The sequence below is a fragment of the Mauremys reevesii genome, linkage group 5 (assembly GCF_016161935.1).
Source record: "Mauremys reevesii isolate NIE-2019 linkage group 5, ASM1616193v1, whole genome shotgun sequence".
NCBI classification, from domain to species: Eukaryota; Metazoa; Chordata; order Testudines; family Geoemydidae; genus Mauremys; species Mauremys reevesii.
Genome location: NC_052627.1, coordinates 22,597,613 through 22,619,694, shown reverse-complemented (window position 1 = coordinate 22,619,694; position 22,082 = coordinate 22,597,613). Strand labels below are relative to the sequence as shown.

General features: G+C 40.8%; 1 protein-coding gene across 23 annotated transcripts in view; it reads right to left on the bottom strand.

Annotated features, from left to right (window-relative positions):
- The window catches only part of CCSER1 (coiled-coil serine rich protein 1), a 1,061,579-nt gene that overhangs the window by 1,019,837 nt on the left and 19,660 nt on the right, over window positions 1-22,082 (bottom strand). The window contains exon 1 of one of the 23 annotated variants that reach the window (XM_039539931.1): window positions 5,744-5,766. The exons of the other annotated variants lie outside the window; for them this stretch is intronic. The gene's annotated coding sequence lies outside the window, so the exon portion shown is untranslated. Of the gene's footprint in view, window positions 1-5,743; window positions 5,767-22,082 lie in introns of those variants that run through there. 23 annotated transcript variants of the gene reach the window in all.

The following is a 22,082-nucleotide window of genomic DNA, read 5'->3' as shown; positions in this document are numbered from 1 at the left end:
GTCCTCTTACCTCTCTCCCTTTCCCTCACATGCTCTCTCAATGGCTCAGATTCTCTGCTGCACCCAGCAGGGGACTCACTTGTGGCTACTACATTCTGTGGCTGATTCGGTGCCTGCTCTAGCTTTCAAGTATGCCTATTGGCCATGGCCCAAGGGGCCATCTGCCAATGGAGATCAACCAGAAGACAGTATTGCGCTGGTCACAACTTCAACAATCACACAGCTGCTGCGGATGGAAGGAGGAAGGCACAAGAGCACTTAACACTCCAAATTGAGATCCAGGTGTTTTCATCCTCTTGCGACTGCTAACATGTCATGAAAGGGCTGGAAGATCTTTGCTCATTTTTCTGTCTCTCTGATTTTTTAAAAATCCTCTCTAATCCCTTTCTGAATTTGAAATTTTTAATAGGGCTGTTGATTAATCACAGTTAACTCATGCGATAAACTCAAAAAAAGTAACTGCGATTAATCGCAGTTTTAATTGCATTGTTAAACAACAGAAAACCAATTGAAATTTATGAATTATTTTTGGATGTTTTTCTACATTTTTAAATGTATTGATTTCTATTACAACACAGAATACAAAGTGTACAGTGCTCACTTTATAGTATTTTTATTACAAATATTTGCACTGTAAAAATGATAAACATAAGAAATAGTATTTTTCAATTCACCTCATACAAGTACTGTAGTACAATCCCTTTATCGTGAAAGAACAACTTACAAATGTAGATTTTTTTTGTGTTACATAACTGCACTCAAAAACAAAACAATGCAAAACTTTAGAGCCTTCAAGTCCACTCATTCCTACTTCTTGTTCAGCCCATTGCTAAGACAAACACGTTTGTTTACATTGATGGGAGATAATGTTGCCCACTTCTTATTTACAATGTCACCTGAAAGCAAGAACAGGAGTTTACATGGGACTTCTGTAGCCAGCATTGCAAGATATTTACATGCCAGATATGCGAAACATACATAGGAACCTTCATGCTTCGGCCACCATTCCAGAGGACATATTTCCATGCTGACGATGCTCGATTAAAAAAAAAAGTGTGTTAATTAAATTTGTGACTGAACTCCTTGGGGGAGAACTGTATGTCTCCGGCTTTGTTTTACCTGCATTCTGCTATATATATTTCATAGTATAGTAGTCTCGGATGATGACTCAGCACATGTTATTCATTTTAAGAACATTTCCGCTGTAGATTTGACAAAAAACAAAATGCAAAGAAGGTACCAATGTGAGATTTCTAAAGATAGCTTCAGCACTGGATCCAAGGTTTAAGAATCTGAAGTGCCATCCAAAATCTGAAAGGGATAAGGTGTGGAGCATGCTTTCAGAAGTCTTAAAAGAGCAACATTCTGGTGAGGAAACTACAGAACCCAAACCACCAAAAAAGAAAATCCATCTTCTGCTGGTGGCATCTGACTCAGATGATGAAAGTGAACATGTGTCAGTCAGCACTGCTTTGGATTGTCATCAAGCAAAATCTGTCATCAGAATGGACACATGTCCTCTGGGATGGTGGTTGAAGCATGAAGGGACATATGAATCTTTAGAGCATCTGGCATGTAAATATCTTGCGATGCTGGCTACAACAGTGCCATGCGAATGCCTATTCTCACTTTCAGGTGACATTATGAAGAAGAAGCGGGCACCATTATCTCCTGCAAATGTAAACAAACTTGACTGGCTGAACAAGAAATAGGACTGAGTGGACTTGTAGGTTCTAAAGTTCTACACGGTTTTATTTTTGAATAAAGTTATTTTTTATACATAATTTGACATTTGTAAGTTCAATTTTCACGATAAAGAGATTGCACTACAGTACTTGTATGAGGTGAACTTTTGTTTTTTACAGTGCAAATATTTGTAATAAAAATATAAAGTGAGCTACTGTACACTTTGTATTCTGTGTTGTAATTGAAATCAATATATTTTAAAATGTAGAAAACATGCACAATATTTAAATAAATGGTATTCTTATTGTTTAACAGTGCGATTAATCACAATTAATTTTTTTAATAGATTGACAGTCCTAATTTTTAATTTACCAAACACCCTTCAATAATCATTTGATAATATTTTCCATAATGTTTTCAGTAAAAATAGACTAAAAATGTCAATTTTGAACACTGCAAATTCAAGACCTCTTTGAGAGTTCAATTTTTGCACCAGTAGTTTTTCCTTTTTGGACCAGGTCTATTTTTGGTTGGTTGCCACTGTACCTGTTTTAACAAAATCAAAAATTCAATAACAAACTATTTTTAGTTTTAAGAACTATTTAAAAAATAACCCAGGGTTTTTAAAGGCATTTGAAGAAGTTAGCACAGTAAAGTCCTGCTTGTCCTGACTAGAGATACGGCACACGCACATGCAATAAAAATACAAGTTTCCTACCTATTACTCTCATGTGCGCCCAACTGAAAGAAACAGACCCTAAGAACAGGAGGACAGTTCAGTCACATTGGCCTCTCATTTGCAGATATACACAGAGATGCTAAACAGTATGAATGGTGAGGTCATTGTGACATAGTCCCTGGGTACTCGGAGCTGAACTGAGATCACTTTATGTACATCACCAAACAGCTGGCAAATGATGCCAACTTTTGATTGCTCTTCACCACGATTTAAACAAGTAAGATTGGGTCTGATCCAGTGCCCATTGAAACAGACGGAAAGAGTCCATTTGTCTTGAATCGGCACTGATTCAGGCTCTGGAGGCAAAAAGCAATATAGCTTGTTATCAGCTCACTGAACCATACACCTAACTGATCCAACCCCCTTCTCCCAGAAAAAAAATTGTCATGTTACACTAACATTTAATAAATGATTTCTCAACGGATTGCTTTTGGCATGTTGAATTCATGCTTACAGAATACTTTTATGGGTACTTTGATAAAAACATGGTGATTTCTTAAATATTAAATCATTTCATTTTCTTTAAACATAGCACACAGGAAGCAGCATATGCCTTTTACAATATACATTCACTAAAGAGCAGATAAGTGATATTTCAGCTCCTAGATACTCCTTATTCTGTGGGAAAGCAATGCATATTGCAACAAAGCCTTTAATTTCAACATGCACCAAATCATTATTTCCAAGGTTGATCTAGTAGTCTCATGACTGAGGTATCTTAGAGTCACATTTAAAGACACACCAAAGACATACTGGATATTGCAGGTCCTTGCTTTTGTCTCTCTTCTTTATCTTCAGTAAATAATATTTAATAATAAAGACATATTTCAAAACCCATAAAATATTTCAGTGATGTCTGGAAAGTACAGTGCTTCCACAAACTGGAGATCAAATTTGTATAGTCAGCCACACTTGACCAGTCCCCACATCTCAATGTACTGTACCAAACAGAACTGTCATTCTTTGATGCTTATGCTCCTTGAGGGGGAAAGAATCCTGTAAATAAATGGGTTTAGTGTTATAGGCCAATGAGCTGACAATATTTAATACAGGCTGGGCTCTGCAGAGAATAATGTTTAACAATTTCTTTGCTAGTATCTCTCCCCTTTATGAGCATGTTCCCCTAGAGATCTCTATTATTTCAGTGCCAATACATAATGCAGCAAAGCTAATAACTCTGTAGTAGATTTTCATTGATTCTGCAGCATTTCATCGGGGGGGGGAGGGGAAGGGGGAGATTTCTTTTTGCATTTGTGTGTCTATATTGTTATATAAAAAAAATATTTGTGACTGATTTGTCCACAGAAGGCAGGAAGTTCATATTGTGACATTCACTTGTCACCGAACCTCAGCTTCAGGGGAGAAGAAGAAGTCAAAGCAACTCCTTTGGAGAAAGAGCATCTTAATTTAATCGACATGGCTGGGTTCAAAATAAATGAACTTGAGGAAAATGCCCCAGAAACAGATACATATAAGGAACTTGAAAAAAACTGTGAATTACTACATGGTTGTTCTCTCTGTCTGAGCAATGGCTACACAAGCTCACAAAGGGGGTTTGAAAAGCTACTGCAGCAGCAGGGGCGGGACCTGTTCTGGTTTTAGATGAGAAGTGGAATTTTTTGATGGAATGAAGTTGTTATAATCCAAATTTTGTTTTTACCAAAATTTGCTGAAAATTCTGACCAGCTCTAATATTTTGTCTCTGTCATAATCATATTTAATCCATGATAGTACATACGAGGCATCTGAGGAGTTGGTTAAGTAATAATCCCCCAAAATAATAGTTTTGGCAGTACCTACAAATTAGACACTTAATAAATAATTTGCCATCTTATTTTAATGGACTGCAATAAAACTATGTATGTAGATGTAATATCCCTAGGTGAATTCAATACTATTAGCTATACTTCCAAATGGTACAGTATAGTGTATATAAGTGATGTGAGACAGTGTATTGTACACAGCCCAGTTCAAATTAATTTAAGTTTCAAGTGTCTGAGTTTGTGAGAGTTCATGATGCTGGCAACTGTTGTCTTGTAGCTTGCATCTACCTGTCTAATGAAATCTTGGAACATTTTGCCATCAGTAAGAGACACATTTGCAAGCTTACTGTTCCTACTGTTATCAGACCACCTTTGAACACTTAAGTCAAGCAGTTCTGCCAATGTCTTTTAAAAAATAAATATATCTGTGCAGTACTTGCCAATCATCCACAGCAGCAAATGAGCCAACTCAAGCGTACTCTTTAAATTAACACAAACCACGCATGTGCTGACCTGGAAGGAATGTTATACATTACACAAAGCAGACCACTGGATGAATCCCTATTTTGGGGATTCCACTGGGGCCTTTCAGTCAGTTCACGTGACACGACAGCGTGATGATGTCAAAACTCTCTGGGCTCGACACACCATTGACGGAAAGTGCTACCATTCTTTGTTAGCATTTTACACCCATTTTGCACAGGTGTAAATAAATACCCAAGAGAGAGGGCAACAGAGAGTCAAGCCAGAGTCTGTAATGCAGCCCATACTTGGCTTGCTATCCTCAGTAAGATTTCTGGCTTCCCTAGTTCAAGTCATCCATGGTTGCAGACTTGTTCCTTTTGAGCAGTGATCAACTCCACCAAATCAGCCATGCAGAAACTTGACTATTTTCCCCTCTGGGACTTGTTTGCAACCTTTCGGAGAGAAAAAGAGGGCTTTGAAACCCTGTTGTGACTAATAATCCACAGACAAATTTGAGTTCCAACTCCATAGATCCTAGAGTATGTGGGGTGTCCATCTCTTTATACTATTCCCCGGCTCTTCATTCCATGGCAACAAACCCCATTCAAGACCCTAGATGACACTAGCTCCCCACTACAACTCTGCAGTTCCCAGCCTTCTGCAGGAGGCTAGGAATCTCAGAGGCAGTGTTATAAGGTCCTGCCCCAGACCAAGCCCACATGCACAAAAGCAACTCACTTCCAGTGCACCCTTGTGTGTCTGGGTGCAGGGTTGCTGGGCCTTCTCCTTTGTCACCTCCTCCTGTTGGTTGCCTCCATCTGGGTCTTCTGCAGCCTAGCCCACTAGCCAGGCCACTTAAAAGTTAAGTCTCTCTCCAAGACAGCCAACTCCAGCTATGACTGGTCAGGCCCAAGCTGGCTTCTCCCAGCTGGCCTCCTCAAAGCTCCTTCACCCGACTCCCCGCTGCCAGCCAGCCAGCCTTTCTAAATCACCACAGAATGCTACAATAAAAATCACAGTCTTCCAAAGTAGCAGGTGCCTCAGCAGAACTCAGAGCTACAAATAGAACACAACTGAAGAATCGTCTAACCTTCTCTGGGCTTGAGTATCCCATCCCTCTTCGGCTCCTCTTCAGCCCTTGGTTCCTTGTGGAACGCTCGCTCCTGGACTCTCTCCTTGGAGACAGATCTCTTGTTCCAGGGGCTCACCACAGTCGTTAGCTCCACTCCTGTGCTTCGGCAATCCAGCCCCAACCCAGCTCAACTGCTCTCCTCCACAGCCACCCCCCAACTGCTGATTTTCTCCCCTTTTAAGTCCTACACCCAGCACAGGTGTGGCAAAGCAAGGCTAATTAAACAGCACTGGCCATCCGGAGTCCGCTTTGCCCTTTCAGGGGCAGGCCATCCTTTTACACACAGTCAAGGTTTCCATGAACTTTTATTTCCTTATGTACTTCTACAAGGAGGGGAGCATGCCAAACACGCTTGCTCTTCTGCCTCTGGCTGAATACACCCAAAACAAAGTAACTTCCATCACAGAGTCATTGTTTCTGGAGGCACTAGAGGCATGCCCAGCTGACGTTGCACTCCCCTTCTGCCACTTGGCTGGCATTCATATCATTTTGTGTGCTGCTCTGCTCCCCTCTGAACTAGCAGAGGAAAGGGCATTTAGCCCCAAGAGCAACAACAATATAGAGAAGGAAGAATGAAACTTTCAATACAAAAAAATTGTTTTACTAGCACTCCTGTGAAGCTGATCGCTCATCACACTACTTTACGTGTTTGCAGTGTAATGCAATGAACCCTGCTCCCTCTAATAACTGCTATATATAGTGTAAAAGAGATTGCTATCTCCTCAGAAATGTAAATAGATGGAAGTGCCTGATGTTTCTTGTATTCATGTATGCAGCATGCTGAAGGAAAGGAAGTGTGTTCTAGTGGTTGGAGCAGGGGATTGGGATTCCAAGTTTCCAGGTTCTATTCCAGTCACAACCTATTTGCTGTGTGAACTGGGGGAAGGTCACATATGGTACTCTTTTGCTGTCTCAATTTAGCTACTTGTAACAGGGGTATATTACTTAGCTGCCTTATAGAGGTGTTCTGTGGTTTAAAGCCTAAAGCATTCTGCAAATGAATGGTACTTCACAAGTGAAAACTATTATTAGTTTATTGGGTGTCATGAAAGTCCTTCTTGGTTTAAAAATCACTGAGTACTTCAGTATGTTTGGGTCTATAGAGGCACCAGTTGCCACTTGAATGCATTATTATCAAGACCATGTATTCTGAAAGGTTTTCTGAAAAAAATTCAGAAGAGCCATTATTCAAAAAAACAAAAACCCTAAATAGGTATTGATATGGTAAATGGTAACACAACTGCACTCCAGCGACATGTAAGTTATTCGAAAGAGTATCCTATTTACAGATATATTTTTCCTACGTGGTAAAGCATATATGTACATAATAGAAATACCGTACAAGTGTTACAGTGACTGAAACTGGTTCTTTTGAACAGCAGATTCGTATTTTATCCTGAGAAGAATATAATTTGACACACGACACTTGTCAACAGAACATGGTAATCTCTGCTTTATATATTTGGATGTAATGTTAGCTATAGTATCATATGGCAGTGTCATTTCATATTTCAAATAGGTTACAGGAGTTGCTAAACATTTTCTTCATTAGCTACTATCATCTGATCTCAGTCGAAGCTGCTCTCACAACTGTGGTGCCCTATATGACTCAGTGGGCTCCTTTCTGTGTTCATCAACTGAAATACAGAACACTGAAGTTAGGTTATTGAAATAGACACAGATAACAGACAAAACAAAAATTATCTCCTTGTGACAAGTTTTTTTAATATTGCCTATTTAATATGATAATCATTGAGGCAAGAAGTTCCAGGATGCTACTTTCATGTTTCAGTATGGCTTATTTTAAGTTTAGTGAGTGACTGCTTTTTAAAATAGAAATAAAACCTTCCTTAAGAATTAACTCTGTGATGCCCAGAAGTAGTGAGTCACCACTAATTAATAAAAATACATAACTGACTCAAGAGGTGTATATGCTTAAATTGGATAACTGTGTGATCTTATCCCAACAATCTGTGCACCTCCTTCCCAGGCTATCTCAGTTGTGAGTTGCCTCCATTAGTCACATTAAATCTAAAATTAGCTTGTAAGCTCTTTGAGCCAGGAACTTGTCTTTCTGTTTGTATTGCAGAGCACTCAACAGAGGTTTGAACATTATAGAAATTAAATATTTATAGAAGTATATTGTATATCCAACAAAGATCAGAGTCGGATGGACCGGCTTTAAATGTTTTACATGTCCCTGCTGCTCTGTGAAAACAAAGTCTGATTGACAGATATTGATGTTGATTAATTGGATTCTCCAAAGGGCTGGCCACTCTGTCTTGATGCTGCAAAACATTTAAGCACCTGATTTACTTCAAGCAAGAGTGGCCCTATTCCACTACCCGTACGCTTCAAATTAAGCACATGCTTAACCATTTAGCTGGATTAGGACCAGAGTGCTCAGCACTATGCAAGATTGAGCCCTAAATTTTGAGCGAGATCTCCCAGTACCACCCCCACCATTCTTTTGTGAACCTGAAAAGGATATAGCTACTTGTATGATTTATAAATGGCAGGCTGTATAGGGTTTTGGTAACATTAGGACCCAAACCTGCTAAGATCTAGACACATCCTTAACTTTACATGCATGAATATTCCCATTGTATTCAGGGGACTAATCCTGTGTGTAAAGTCAAGTATGTGCATAATTCTTTCCAGGATTGTGGCACTCCCACCATTTCAAAACACAACTGAAATAGTCTAGTCTTGGATAGTATTAAGGTTATCATGAATAAATTAGACACATTCCCTGCATTCAATTAACTTTCTGAAATGGCAATTTCTTCTTGGCAAGTATTTCCAAGTAGGTGCCTTTAAATAATTTTGATTAGACATAAATGTAGATATTACGTGTGGGATTTTCTGAAGTACACAGTTTTGACATTAATGGTTTATCTCCTGTTAACTTCAATGGGAGAAGAGTTATGCCGACACTGAGCACTTTTGAAAGTCCTACCCTGAAATGATTGTACTACGGTTTGGTTATAGTTAGTGAATATTTTGGTGAACAATATATTAGTTGGGGTTTTTCAAAAAGAAAAAGCAATGTTCCTCTGCATATGGTGTTGTATGTGTGGTTGTTTGTAAATTTGTTATATAGCCTAAGGATTACTGTACATGTAATGGATACAAGACCACCTCTCACTCGACCACCGTATCTTCTGACTGGAGCCAAGCCAAACAAGATACCAGTTCAGCCCCATCATTCACAATAACTAATTTGGTACCAAAACACAGATTAAAGCACAACCACATAGTTCAACTAAGGTATTAGTTTCAGGTGATACTCACATTTGCCTAAATTCTGAGCCCTGCAGCTTCTGCGGCACATGGCTCTTATGAACGGCTCAGCCACAAAAGCCAACGGAAATCCTGAGAAGGAACATCCTACCACTGTATCTCCCTTGACTTGAAGAAGCTATGCAATGTATGCAATAGTAACCACCTGGGCAGCGTGTCGTTCCCCTCTTTGTGTCCAATCCACTGACAATAGAGGTCTGTTACAGCTTCAGGGACTGGGCCCTTCAGCTTAAACTGTAGCAGCCAATGCTTGGAGTACCCCAGTTCAGTCCCAAGTCTATTGGTCAAGACAGTGGCCATCACACAACCTCTTAATTCCTCCTCCTCCAAAGGGGTGCAATCTGTGCTATGGCTGCAGGCAGTAATGGCATCAGGAGAAGTACTATGCTTGTTCTGTACCTTCTCAATAACCCAGCAGGTGGCAGTTTTATGCGATGGGGGAAACCTGATAGGGCACCACTCTTGAAGTTTCTCATAACTGACAGTTGTAACAGCCAGTTATCAGCCACAGGAAGAAGGGAGATGGATGCAGAAAAGCCAATCCAAACACACAGTTGGGTGCAGAAACAGCTTTCTCCCTTTAAGTAAACCTTGCCTCCAAGGGAGCATATTTTTTTAATCTTTTTTTTTCTTTTCTTTTTTTTTTAAATCTAACTCCAGTATCAGTCTGGTCTCTCTGCAGAGCAACCTTCACAGCCCTAGATGGGTGGCGAGAGGGGACCAAGATTCTAGCAAAGCTCTTAACCCAATAGGAGGGGCAAATGGAGAAGTAGTCATTTAGAGGAGTTTGAGCTACTATCCTTAAGCAGCTCTGCATCTCCCATCCATACAGCATAGGCGATTCTCTTTAACCACCTCTTATGGAGAAACAGTGTGGCCTAGTGAAATGGGACTCAGGAAACCTGGCTTCTGTTCCCAGCTATGCCACTTGCCTGTTGAGTGACTTTGGGCAAATCACTTCACCTCTAGATGCCTCATTTTCCCCATCGGTACAATTAAGATCATAGTACTGGCCTCCTTTGTAATGCATTTTGAGATCTACCGATGAAAAGCATTGTATAACATCTAGCTCTTCTTATGCACGAGAACTGCTTGGCTGAGTGAAAGGCAAGTTCATGCAACTATCTCAGCTCATACACATGCATGAACTAGGCCCACTTATTTGGCCGGTCCAGCCTATTCTCAGTCAGCTTCATTTGTGTTACAAACGTACATCCCTTTCACACTAACAGGAAAACACATATTAAAGTTTGAGAAAACAAATCACTCACTCTCTAGTCTGCCAGAGTTGGGAAAAAAATACTGGGGGCTGAATGTACTTAAGTTCACAGCTGCTACACAAAAGAAAACATAGCAGCAATGCTTTAAAAAGTTACCTGCCAAGACCTTGTGCTACAAAATACTAAAATTATCAAATACAAGGAAATGGAATTCCCCAGTAGAAATCTGGAAGGCTTCCTTTTAGAAACTGCTTTCCATGTAAATAACACAAAGAAAGGACTTGCTGCCAATTTTCAGCAAAGGCTTTTAGTTAACTTGCTTTTTTCTTTTTTTCCTAATGCCTCTGCTGCCTTAAAACAAAGGAATTATCTTCTTTCTTTAGTAATACTTCATTTGAAACTCCATATAATTGCAATTCTGAAAATAAGGTCCTTTTAAAAGCTTCTCTTTTTCCCCTCATTCTAATGTAACCTTTATGTTTTATCTTGAGTAATCCTAACGAGATCATTGCTCATCACAGTTTGTTTCTCCTTTAGCTTTTTTGGGGTGACTTCAGTCTTTGAGGAATCCTTGCATGCTTGAGTCAAACACCAGATGGGCAGGCTTCCTCATCGCCAATGCAACCCTCTAGTATCCGGAACAATCCCTGCTGTTCAAACACTGGGCCTCTTCTACGTGTCCTAAATGTGCGGTCATTTCAATCTCTGACCAGAAGATATGGAAGGTGACTTTCCTGCCCACCAGACATCAGTATCACTTCCAAATAGCTGTTTAGGGATGTATGTATGAATGTGTATTATGTACTCCTGGTCTCCCGCAGGTTGACTGAACTGTCATCACAAGATGCTTAATTATCATGGCCCTATTGCTTGAGATCCTCTTGTCTGGATCCCTAGTTCAGACACTTGACTTAAACCCCATTAATCAAAATGGATATGTTTAAAAGGAAGAACAATGTGACATCAGTTCAAAAAACTGATTTTCCCTTCCCTCTCCCTGGCCCCCCAAAATAAATCTGCTTAGAGTTTTTGCAACAGTAAATAATCCAATTACACAGACAGAGAACTTTCAGTCTAGGATGTGTTCTTCTAAAGTCCATTCTAAAGAAGAACATTATGCTTCAAATGATATAAGACAGCTTTGAATACCCTAAAAGGGACACCATCAATTTGAACATCATGCTTCTGTATGAAAATTTTGTACCCAGTATCAACAAGTTTCAACTAAGATTACAGTAACTGAATAAAGTCAGTAAAAATATATTCCTTAATCTTCCAGTTTGTGTACTGAATATATTATACACTTTGTGCATAATAAGTTTCACTACTGATCTTGAATAATCAGCTTTTTCCTCTCACCGACATGATCAAGGGGCAAAATACCCTTTTAAAGTCTAAAGGATTTTTAAAATTCATGACATACTAGAAAAAAATGGATTGTTTAAAATTAGTCATTTAAAAAACAAAAACAAGTTCATCATGTCCTTTTAACTGCTGAGCCAGAAAACAGCTAAATAGAAGGGCCACGAAATACTCCACTTATTTCACTATTTCAGTATTTACAGTTCCCAAACTTGGATCACAGTCTTCATAAAATCACAAGAAAATGTATAGGATACAAAAGGTTATATTATTAGAGGGTTCATTTGGAGCTGAACTTTCTTTCTGTTCTTTAAGCCCCTAATCTAAACATGTAGATTTGAAAGGGTTCTGCAATTTTACGGACATAGGCAGAAATCCTTGCACAAACCCTAATTTGTGTCCATTGTTCCTGACATTTGACAATGACACCATACAAACTCTTCATTCTCCAAGAGATCAACCATGGCAACACAGGGACTCATTTGCTGTCTCCCAGAACAGACTGCTAGAGACCAATTTCAGTGCGTGAGAATTACAGTAATTTCCAGCATGAAAAAGGAGTGAGATATTTAATTTGATGAGGGTTAGGGTTTTTTTTGCTCTGAAGTTGGTGAAGGGGGTGCTTCCTGTTAGTAGGCATCAGGCATCTATACAACACTTAGTGTGTGTCTAATCATATAACCAAGCAAATTAGAAAATCTTGGAAATGGAAGAGAAGAAAGTCCCTTACCGCACTCTATCAAGTTCTTCCCAAAATGCATCAAAGAACCATACATATATTGTCAACATTTTCTTCACTTCACTATTAATCTATATCCTTATGTCACATGCCCTAAGTTGCATATATGAGTTTTCTTGAAATATCTGATGATTGGGACAGCGCGTGAGGCCAAGGAGCCACACGGACGTCAGGAGCCCCACCGCACTGACAGCTAAGATACCGGCACCCTTCCAATCAAAGTGATTGTCCTGAGAAGTCAGAGTTTTGTGCTCATTAAAAACATTTCAGACTAAGCAGGTGCTGACTTTTCAGTTAAATATCTAATAAGGGATAAAGTTCAATTCTAAATGGCATGAGAATGAACAGGAGTATATATTTTACTTCCCCACAAGGTTTTCAGATCTCCTATTGAGAGCAGAAGATATAGTGAAACAGAATTTTAACTCAACATATGCAATATTCCTCCTCTCTGCTAGTTATCAAATTGCGGGAGAAGAGTGCATATGTAATGAGAGGAGAAACACACTATGAAAACAAACATTTCAGGTGAGAGAGTATTTAGGTCTGATGTTACCGACTCCTCCCTCAGTGTTAAATGTGTAATTATGCTGAAATGTTTCACACACCCAGACTGATTATCAGAGAAGAACACATTCAGCACATACTTTGCAACTGAATCACAATGTTTGAACAGCAGGTGGCAATCACTTTGGAAATTTGATTTCTTACATGCAATATTTGTTCATAAAGTCCAGCTCAACAGAAAGCATATTTGAAATTACGGCAAACCCCAAAAAGCGACTAAGATGATATTTTTTTCCATCTGATTGCCTCCAGCTTCCACACTAGATCCTGTCTCATGCCATTAAGCAATGGCATTTCCTATGGATCTTTCTTTGGAACCTACAGTAGAATTCATCTTGTCCATCTACCTTTTCAGTTTAACTGTTATTCCATAGTCCCCTTGTGCATATCCTTTTAAGAACAAACAGTTTTCCCCTTATCTAAAAGCCGTTCAGCTATGTGATTAGTTTTTATAATAGCTTCTCTAGACAGTTAGACACTTCGTTTCCCAAAAGCTTAGGCTATCCCTCAATCTAAGTACCCATCTGCAATGACATAAAGATTAAGAATTCCTAATTTACTTCCAAACCCCAAATCTCCTTTGTAACAGGCTCCTGCTCCTCTGACATTACTAATATTTTTTTAAGCAAAAGTGTGATAAATATAATACACAGTACTTTACATCCCCAACGTGCTTTGTCAGCATTAAGGAACAATCAAGGCACCCTTGTGAGGCAAGTTTCCCATCAATACAGATGGAGCAATGTAAAATGTGTCATACCAGTTCAGACCACTAAGCCCTTCAAGTCTAGCATCTTTCTTCTGGCATTAATGATTAAGCTGAATGGGGGCTCTGCCCCATCCCTGTCCTACCTCCTAATGCCACTGGCTATTGTACAGTGCTGTATTGGGTTGGTGGAAGGAATGTGCGCTATGGTTTCCTGCAGCAATCAGCTTACATGGTGAAGCATAATAACCTCTATCTTAGCATGTAAAACTATTAATGCTGTTATTGGTTATTAAATTATCCAGCCCCTTTAGAATCCAACTCTGGTATTTAACTCTGTGACCTCCAGCAGTCAGGCTGCACTGACATTTCCTAACAGAGCATATGCCAAGATTTAAATTGTGAAAGCAGATGGGATAAATATCTCTTATTTTCAGTACTAGCATAAAATCTGAAGAAAGAAATGAATCCTACCTCAGCAATGCGCTCATGGTAATCTGCACCACACTAGAGAGAGAGGAGTAATATTGTTTCCCTTTTTTTCACATTAACTCAGCTTGGATTATTTAACATAGATTTTACCATTTAACCTTAATAAAAGGATATCAGAGTTTTGCTTAACGCAGTGGCTTATCCACAAAGTATTAAAAAAAAGAAATGCAGATTCTGTGTTTTCATCTCATATTCAGGCATTATTGGGCCAAATTCTGATCTCTGTTATTTGGGTCTAAAACTGGAATAAATCCATTATCTTCAGTAGGGTTATTCAAGATATACACTAGTGTGAATTTGACCCAGTATCTATCTTGTTACCTTCTGAAGTGTATTCTAATGACCGCTGCCTGGAACAGCAAGCAAGGGGCTGTCTATTCAGATACTGGAAGAGCCAAGTGTATTTACATGATAGTACAGAAGTCCAGCAATGTTTTTGAGAACTCTAATACCCATATATTCTGCAATATTTTTTAGAATTACCTAATTGCTGCCTTTTTTCTTAGGAAAACAGCAAATCTCCTGTCTCTTTGCAATGTTACTAAAGCTATTGATTGCTCTATTACTCTAGATCAGTGTTTTCCAAACTTGGGATGCCGCTTATTTAGGTGGTTAGGGACGTACTGGCGGCCGCTTCCCAGAGCGCTCATTGGCCTGGAGAAGCAAACTCTGGCCAATGGGAGCTGCGATTGGCCGGACCTGCAGACACAGCAGGTAAACAAACCAACCGGCCCAGCCCGCCAGGGGCTGTCCCTACACAAGCGGCGTCCCATTTGGGAAACACTGAGATAGATAGATAGAGAGAGAGAGAAATATTTAGAAACAATGAAGAATCTAGGGACTTACAGCTGCAAAGCACTTTTTAGAAGTGCTATCATGTAATAAGGCAGCACAATTCCCATTTTATGAAGTTACAGTCAGAACCTCACATTTTCAACAACTTCACAGTTGCAGGACTGACCCCTGAATCCAAACCGTACCAAAAAATTTAACCGTGTTACAAAAAAATGAGTTTCTAGCCTTTACATTTGCTGAGTTAATCTTTTAACCAAGAGTCCAACGTAAACTGATTCAGTACTGTCTTTCTGGGCCTACAGAGTATAAAAAAAATAACTCCAAGTGCGTTATTAACTGCTCCCATTCATATGAACAGTGTGCTGACTCTGCTGCCTAATTATAAATATTTAAATGTCAACCATATTAACTACTTCATTGTTGATCATTTTAGCACAAACATCCAGATATTGTTTGACACTGGAAACAGTGAGGCAATATGGGAAGAACAACAGTGGGGTTGCTGATTGCTGAGGTAGGTAACTAAGGGCTTGTCTACACCATGCATTAGTCCACACTTTGGGGGGGTGTAAATTCTAGAGCACACTAGCATGCCGTGCACTAACTGGCCCATGTGTACCCTGCTGTCGCACACTAAGGGTTCCCTAGTGTGCATTAATGTAGTCCTGTTTCAAGCAAAACTATGACTTGAGCACATGCTAAGTACTTTTCTGAATCATAATGCCACTATATAAATCCACTGTACACCTGCACCTTGAATACTGTGTGCGGTTCTGGTTGCCCATCTAAAATAAATAAATAAATAAATATGAATTGAAAAAGGACAGGGAAGGGCAACAAAAATGATTAGGGGTATGGAACAGCTTCCATATGAGGAGAGATGAAAAAGACTGGGACTGTTCATCTTAGGAAAAAAAGACAACCAAGGAGGGATATTATAGAGGTCTATAAAATCATGAATGGTAAGAAGAAAGTGAATAAGGAAATGTTATTTACTTCTTCGCATAACAGAAGAACAAGGGGTCACCTGATGCAATTATTAGCACAGCAGATTTAAAACAAACAAAAGGAAATACTTCTTCACATAATGCACAATGCACAGTCAACCGGGGAACTCATTGGCAGGGGATGTTGTGAAGGACAAAAGTACAACTGGGGTCAGAAAAGAATTAAATGAGTTCATGGAGAATAGGTCCGTTAGTGACTATTAGCCAAGATGGTCAGGGACACAATCCCTTGCTCTGGGTGTCCCTAAACCTCTGACTGCCAGATGCTGGGACTGGACCACGGAGGATGGAGCACTCAGTATTTGCCTGTTCTGTTCATTCTCTCTGAAGCACCTGGCATTGGCCACTGTCGGTAGACAGGATACTGGGCTAGATGGACCATTGGGCTGACCCAGTATGGCCGTTCTTATATTCTTAATCAGGCCCTCTGTGAAGTGGTGAGTGCTCCCAGCTTCCACTTATTGGAGCATGCCCAGCAGCCATGGTAGCTTGGCCCTTATTGAGTGCTGAGGCCAAGATCTTGGCAAGATTCAACATGGGAGTGGCCATTTATATGACTAACAAGAATATGCAGAATTATAACAGTGAATACAAAGAAAATGTATTGAAATGACATTAAACCTCATACTCCAGCACTTGTGCCAATCCCTATAAGGGATCAGGACGAGATCTAGTGTGCGAGCCACATCTGCCCACTGTTGTTATATATTCCCGTGATGCATCTGGTGCTGGCCACTGCTGGAGACGAGATACTGGACTACAGGGACCTTGGATATGAGTCCATCCGGCAAATCCTATGCTCCTTTTTGGCAAAATGCCTAAAAGAAATTCTTCAGCTTAACTGCCACGTATAGTGAAAGGTGGCAAAGAGAGGCAATAATACACAGGACTAATTATTCTTAGCTAACAAAGATGATGAAAAATAATTATCATTTCAACTGAATCAATTTGACTTCCTAGGAAATCTCCATTTATCATTATCATCAGCTAATCAGGTTTCTGCTTCTGTAAGGTCAAAGAAATTGACTTTAAATGAAGGGCAAAAGCAATTTTTTATGGTTAAATCCCTGTCCTCATTCCTCAAATTGCAGCAGATATTGTTCTATAAACCTTAATTCCAGTTAAAACCATTTATGTCAAAAATTTTCTTAGTGATGAGCAATTTCAAGAAGGTTTGGAAGTTTATTTCAGATGAAGCTTGAGAAGTCTGGATGCTTATCTGAGCTTATCATAACTCATGCTTTTGAGATCTCTCCTCTCCTTTCTTCATCTGCCTTTACTCTTCCTCCCTCCCACCTTCAATTGGAGCCTATATAAGAAAAAGACCCCAAAATTGGGACTGTCCCTATAAAACCAGGACATCTGGTCACCCTACCCCCTAGCTGCGCGTGGTGGGGACTGAAAACGGAGGTTCACTCAATCTTGGGAAGCTGTGGTCCACATAGTGCTTAAATATTCTAACTGAATGTCTACCCAAAGCCCAGAGACCATGCTAGGACTGTGCTTTGCCAAATGATGTTGAACAGAACACTTAGGCCATGCCTACAATAGGGAATATGGGCAGGGAGGAGAGAAGAATCACCAAAAGTGACAGCATTGGTTCAGCTGGTAAGAGTACCAGTGGGAAGCCGATTGTTCTTGTGCCTTCTGAATCTCCTAAGGAATGTATGGTTAAGTTGGGATGGTAACACAAACAGAGATTTAAACAGGCGGCCTGTTTCTCAGCTGATGTAAAACAGTAGTTGTAGTAAATCCCATTGAATTACATGGTGCTTTGCCATTTTATCCCAGCTAAGAAACTGACCCAGAAAGAATTACTTTGGCCTTGGTTTAAAGTCCATTTCTTTGACCTCATAGAACAAATCTGATTAGCTAGTAAGGCAGCTGAACGGGTGACAGAACCAGTGGGGATTTTTGTCTAAAATTTCCTAGAACAGACACTGCCTTACTGTGCGTACAATCCTTGAACACAGATGGATGTATGGCCTTGCCCTTCCTGCTTTCTCTCCTCCCCCTTTGTTTTCCAGCCTCTGTGTCCACTTTCTCCCACTTGATTTCAGTCAGGTAACACCCACTGCAATTGTTTAGCCATGAAATCTAGTTCTTTCACATACTCTGAGAAAATTTTGTTTCCAGTATATGTAGCAGTTTGCATAATTACTAGGGCAGGAGGCTGTTTGCCAGGAGAATCTAGTTTATATGCCCTATTCTGTATGCTTGGGTTTTGCCAAGTCACTTAACTTCGCTGAGCCTTAGTTTACACATCTGTACAATGGGGATACAGAGCCTTTGTAATGCTCTTTTAGATCCTTGGATGGAAGATGCTATATAAATAGCAAGTGTAATTTTTGTTATAAGAATTAAAAAAAACCAAACAACACTAGTAGCAGGCAGGGGTCCTGAAGTTAGGAATTACCATGAGACTCTAGCTTGAGGCAGTAGGAAAGAGAACACATGTAATAGCTAGTTTCCAGCACAATTCAGAGTAAGTCTTGCAGGGTGGGTATATGTTTGGGAGAGGAAACTAAACTGAACGATGCAAAAGAAATACCTTGGATAGAATCCTCAAGGTAAGACCTATTAAACGGTAGCCACGGTCCAAGGAAGTTAATTGTAATGGCTAATACCGTTGACAGTGGCCCTTTAAACTGCAAATAATGAGATCTCGATTAATGCACTCGGCTCTCCTGGCATGGCTCTTTCTAGTTTTCTGGCCAATATTCTGAAACTAAAGCTTTTCCATTCTCATATAACAATTAGTTAATATTTGTAAAATGCTTTGAAAAGGTCAAGTACATCTCTACCTCGATATAACACTGTCCTTGGGAGCCAAAAAATCTTACCGCGTTATAGGTGAAACCGTGTTATATCGAACTTGTTTTGATCCACCGGAGTGCGCAGCCCCATCCCACCGGAGCTCTGCTTTACCGCATTATATCCAAATTTGTGTTATATCGGGTGGTGTTATAGCGGGGTAGCGGTATACTATGTAAATCAGAGGTGGGCAAATTATGGCCCGCGGGACGGTCCTGCCTGGCCACCCGAGCATCTGGCCTGGGAGGTTAGCTCCGGCCCCTCCCCCGCTGTTTCCCCTCCCCCGCAGCCTCATCTCACCCGCTCCACTGCAATCAGGGGCGGCTCTAGACCCCAGCGCACCAAGCAGGCGCTTGGGGCGGCCGTTTCCCGGGGGGGCGGCATTTGGCTCCGGTTGAGCTGCCGCCGTCATGCCTGCGGCAGGTCCACCGGAGCCCGGAACGAGCAGACCTGCCGCAGGCATGACTGCGGCGGGTCCCGTCTTCCCGCGGCTCCGGTGGAGCTCCCGCAGGCGTGACTGCGGCAGGTCCGCTGGTCCCGGGCTCCGGTGGACCTGCCGCAGGCATGCCGGCAGGAGCTCAACCGGAGCCGCGGGAAGAGGGGACCCGCCGCGGGACCGGGGAAGGGCGGCGCAGCGCTCCGCGCTGCTTGGGGCAGCGTGATTTGTAGAGCCGCCCCTGACTGCAATGCTCTGGGCGGTGGGGCTGTGAGTTCCTGGGGCAGCACAGCTGCAGAGCCTGGCCTGACCCGGTCTCTGTGCTGCATGGTGGGGGCGGCGTGGCTGGCTTAAGCCAGGGGGTGTGGCTGTAGCAGCACAGTAAGGGTGCAGGGAGCAGGGGGTGTTGGATAGAAGGCAGAGGCGTTCGGGGTGGTAATCAGGGGGCGGGGGTGTGAATAGGGGTTGGGGCAGCAGGGGGCGGGGTGTTTGGATGTGGCAGGGGTCCCGGGGTGGGGGGCATCAGGAATGAGAGGAGGAGTTGGATGAGGCGACGGGAGTCCAGGGGCGGTCAGGGGACAGGGAGTGGGGGTGTGTGGATGGGGCAGGCGTCCTGGGGGGAGGCCATCAGGGAACAGGGGGGGGTTGGATGGGGCAAGAGTTCCGGGGCGGGGCAGATAGGAGGTGGGGACCGGGCCACGACCCCCTCCCCTTACCGGCCCTCCATACAATTTATGAAACCCAATGCAGCCCTCAGGCCAGAACGTTTGCCCACTCCTGATGTAAGTGCTCAGTGTTCTCGTTACAGTAAAGAGGCCAAGAAATATTTGAAATTAGTTGTGAAATTTATGGTTTAGTTTTAATAAAACATTAAATTCTTGTAGCAGACACTTGTATTTAAATCTTAATCCATTTTAACCTTTATTTGTATCGCAGTCACAGAACAAAATCAAAGAGTTTAAAATTTACTTTAAAATCTAAAACCTATGAAGCTCTAGTTTCACTCGGTGGAATGCTTGCAACTCTTGATAGAAAAATAATGCTTACTCAAACAGAGTACCCAATGGATTTCAATAAGAGTTAGTGAATACCACAGTTATCCCAAATTACAAAATGCATTTACATTCCAAATATGCAAGACAGAGTGCACTTAAGCAGGTGCGTATATTGTGTATTTCACAAATGCGTGAGCATGTGCAGAGGAGTACATGTTCTTCCCAATGTCTGCTTGACATATGCAATTTCATTGGATTAAAAAAATCTTTTTAGTGAACAGGCTCATCCTAAGGAGCTACAACTGTCAGACAAGAAAGGGAAGATCTTTAGCGCTCTGTAGTCTGTTTGTCATTGACTGACACATCATCAAGTAGTGACTCGCTGAACACGCACTTGCACACAGGCTTTATCTCCTTTCCTACACCAAAAAGATTTCTATGCTCTTTCCTCAGACCTTTCCAGCCCTGTTCCCTTATCTGTGTTAACTGCCTCTTCAAAAGGGGTAGCTCCACTTTTCTGCAGGAGGTAACTCAAGGTCCTAAATATCCCTCTGAAATTTTTGCTACAACAGTGACTGAAACACGGTGCTGTTGCAGCCAATACAAATCATTTTGGGAATACATCAGAAATTCCTAAAAGTCATCTGCTGCAGTTGATAGAGCAGAAACAAGGATAACATTTTGGACAGGGAATCCTTCAGAGCAAAAATCCTTCAGTCACAGAGATGCTTAGATCTAGTCACTTGGAAAGCAACCAGTGTTCACACTACAGTCCATCACTCAGATGTAGTGCACTAAAGGTTCTCCACCTAACGTATGCTGAAGGACAGCCCTTATGCAAACCCTTACTTCTAACACCTCAGATGGGTACAGAGTATTTAGTTTCCATGTCAATGCTGCAAGTTGGTATCTATTAACATTGGTTTAATTTCTGTTACGTTTCATTAGTAGAGATTTTCATTTAGGTATTAAAAACACTTTTTTCTAAAAATCAATATTTGGTGTCTTGAGTAATTTTTAAGCCTCAAAATCATTAAAATATCCAGCTTTTCAGCTGTGCCATTAGATGTGTATTTCAACAGAGTTCTTAATCATATTTTGAAGAGTAAGAAATTGCAGACATGGAAACCACATGAAAGAAATGGCCTCAATCCAAAAGGAAATAATGCATCATCCTAAATTATAACTGAATATTAGTTTAATTACAGCTTATATAATTATACCTTATAACTCTACTCTATGACATTGTGGTATAAAATCAAATCACACACACACAAAACCTATATTAAAAAATATTAAGCCTGTGGCAAAACACAATGAAAGCCTGAAGTTTGTAGTTAGCTGAGGAACATGCCATATGTCCTTCACTAACGTGGCACAGTGAAACACTACCTTTACAGTCTTAATACATCCTCTTGTGCCAATGTAGTGGCCAGAATATGCTATGACTCAATTAACTATAAACGTCTTCATTTTTTAAACTGATGTTCTTTGCATAATTTTGGCAAATAAAGTCTCTTTGGGGATATTTTGTTTTTAAGAAAGGAAGATATCGCACACTAATGATAAATCCTAATATCCTAGGGAAATTTTATTCTTGCAGCGTATCACAATGGTAGTCCTGTTAAATTAACTTCGTTCCTATGGAGATCAGTTAACTCAGGTGAAAATTGGGGCAAAAACCTTCTTTCCCTTTCCAGAGACTAAAGTAGCTGTTCAGATTCCAATTTAAGTAGCATATGAGGAAACGCCAATACAGGATCATGCTCCTACAGATTCTATCAATTTCAGATGTTGAACCAGTCATAAAGGAATAGGAAACTAGAATTGGTATGCTTAATGACCGCCATATGGTAGATAC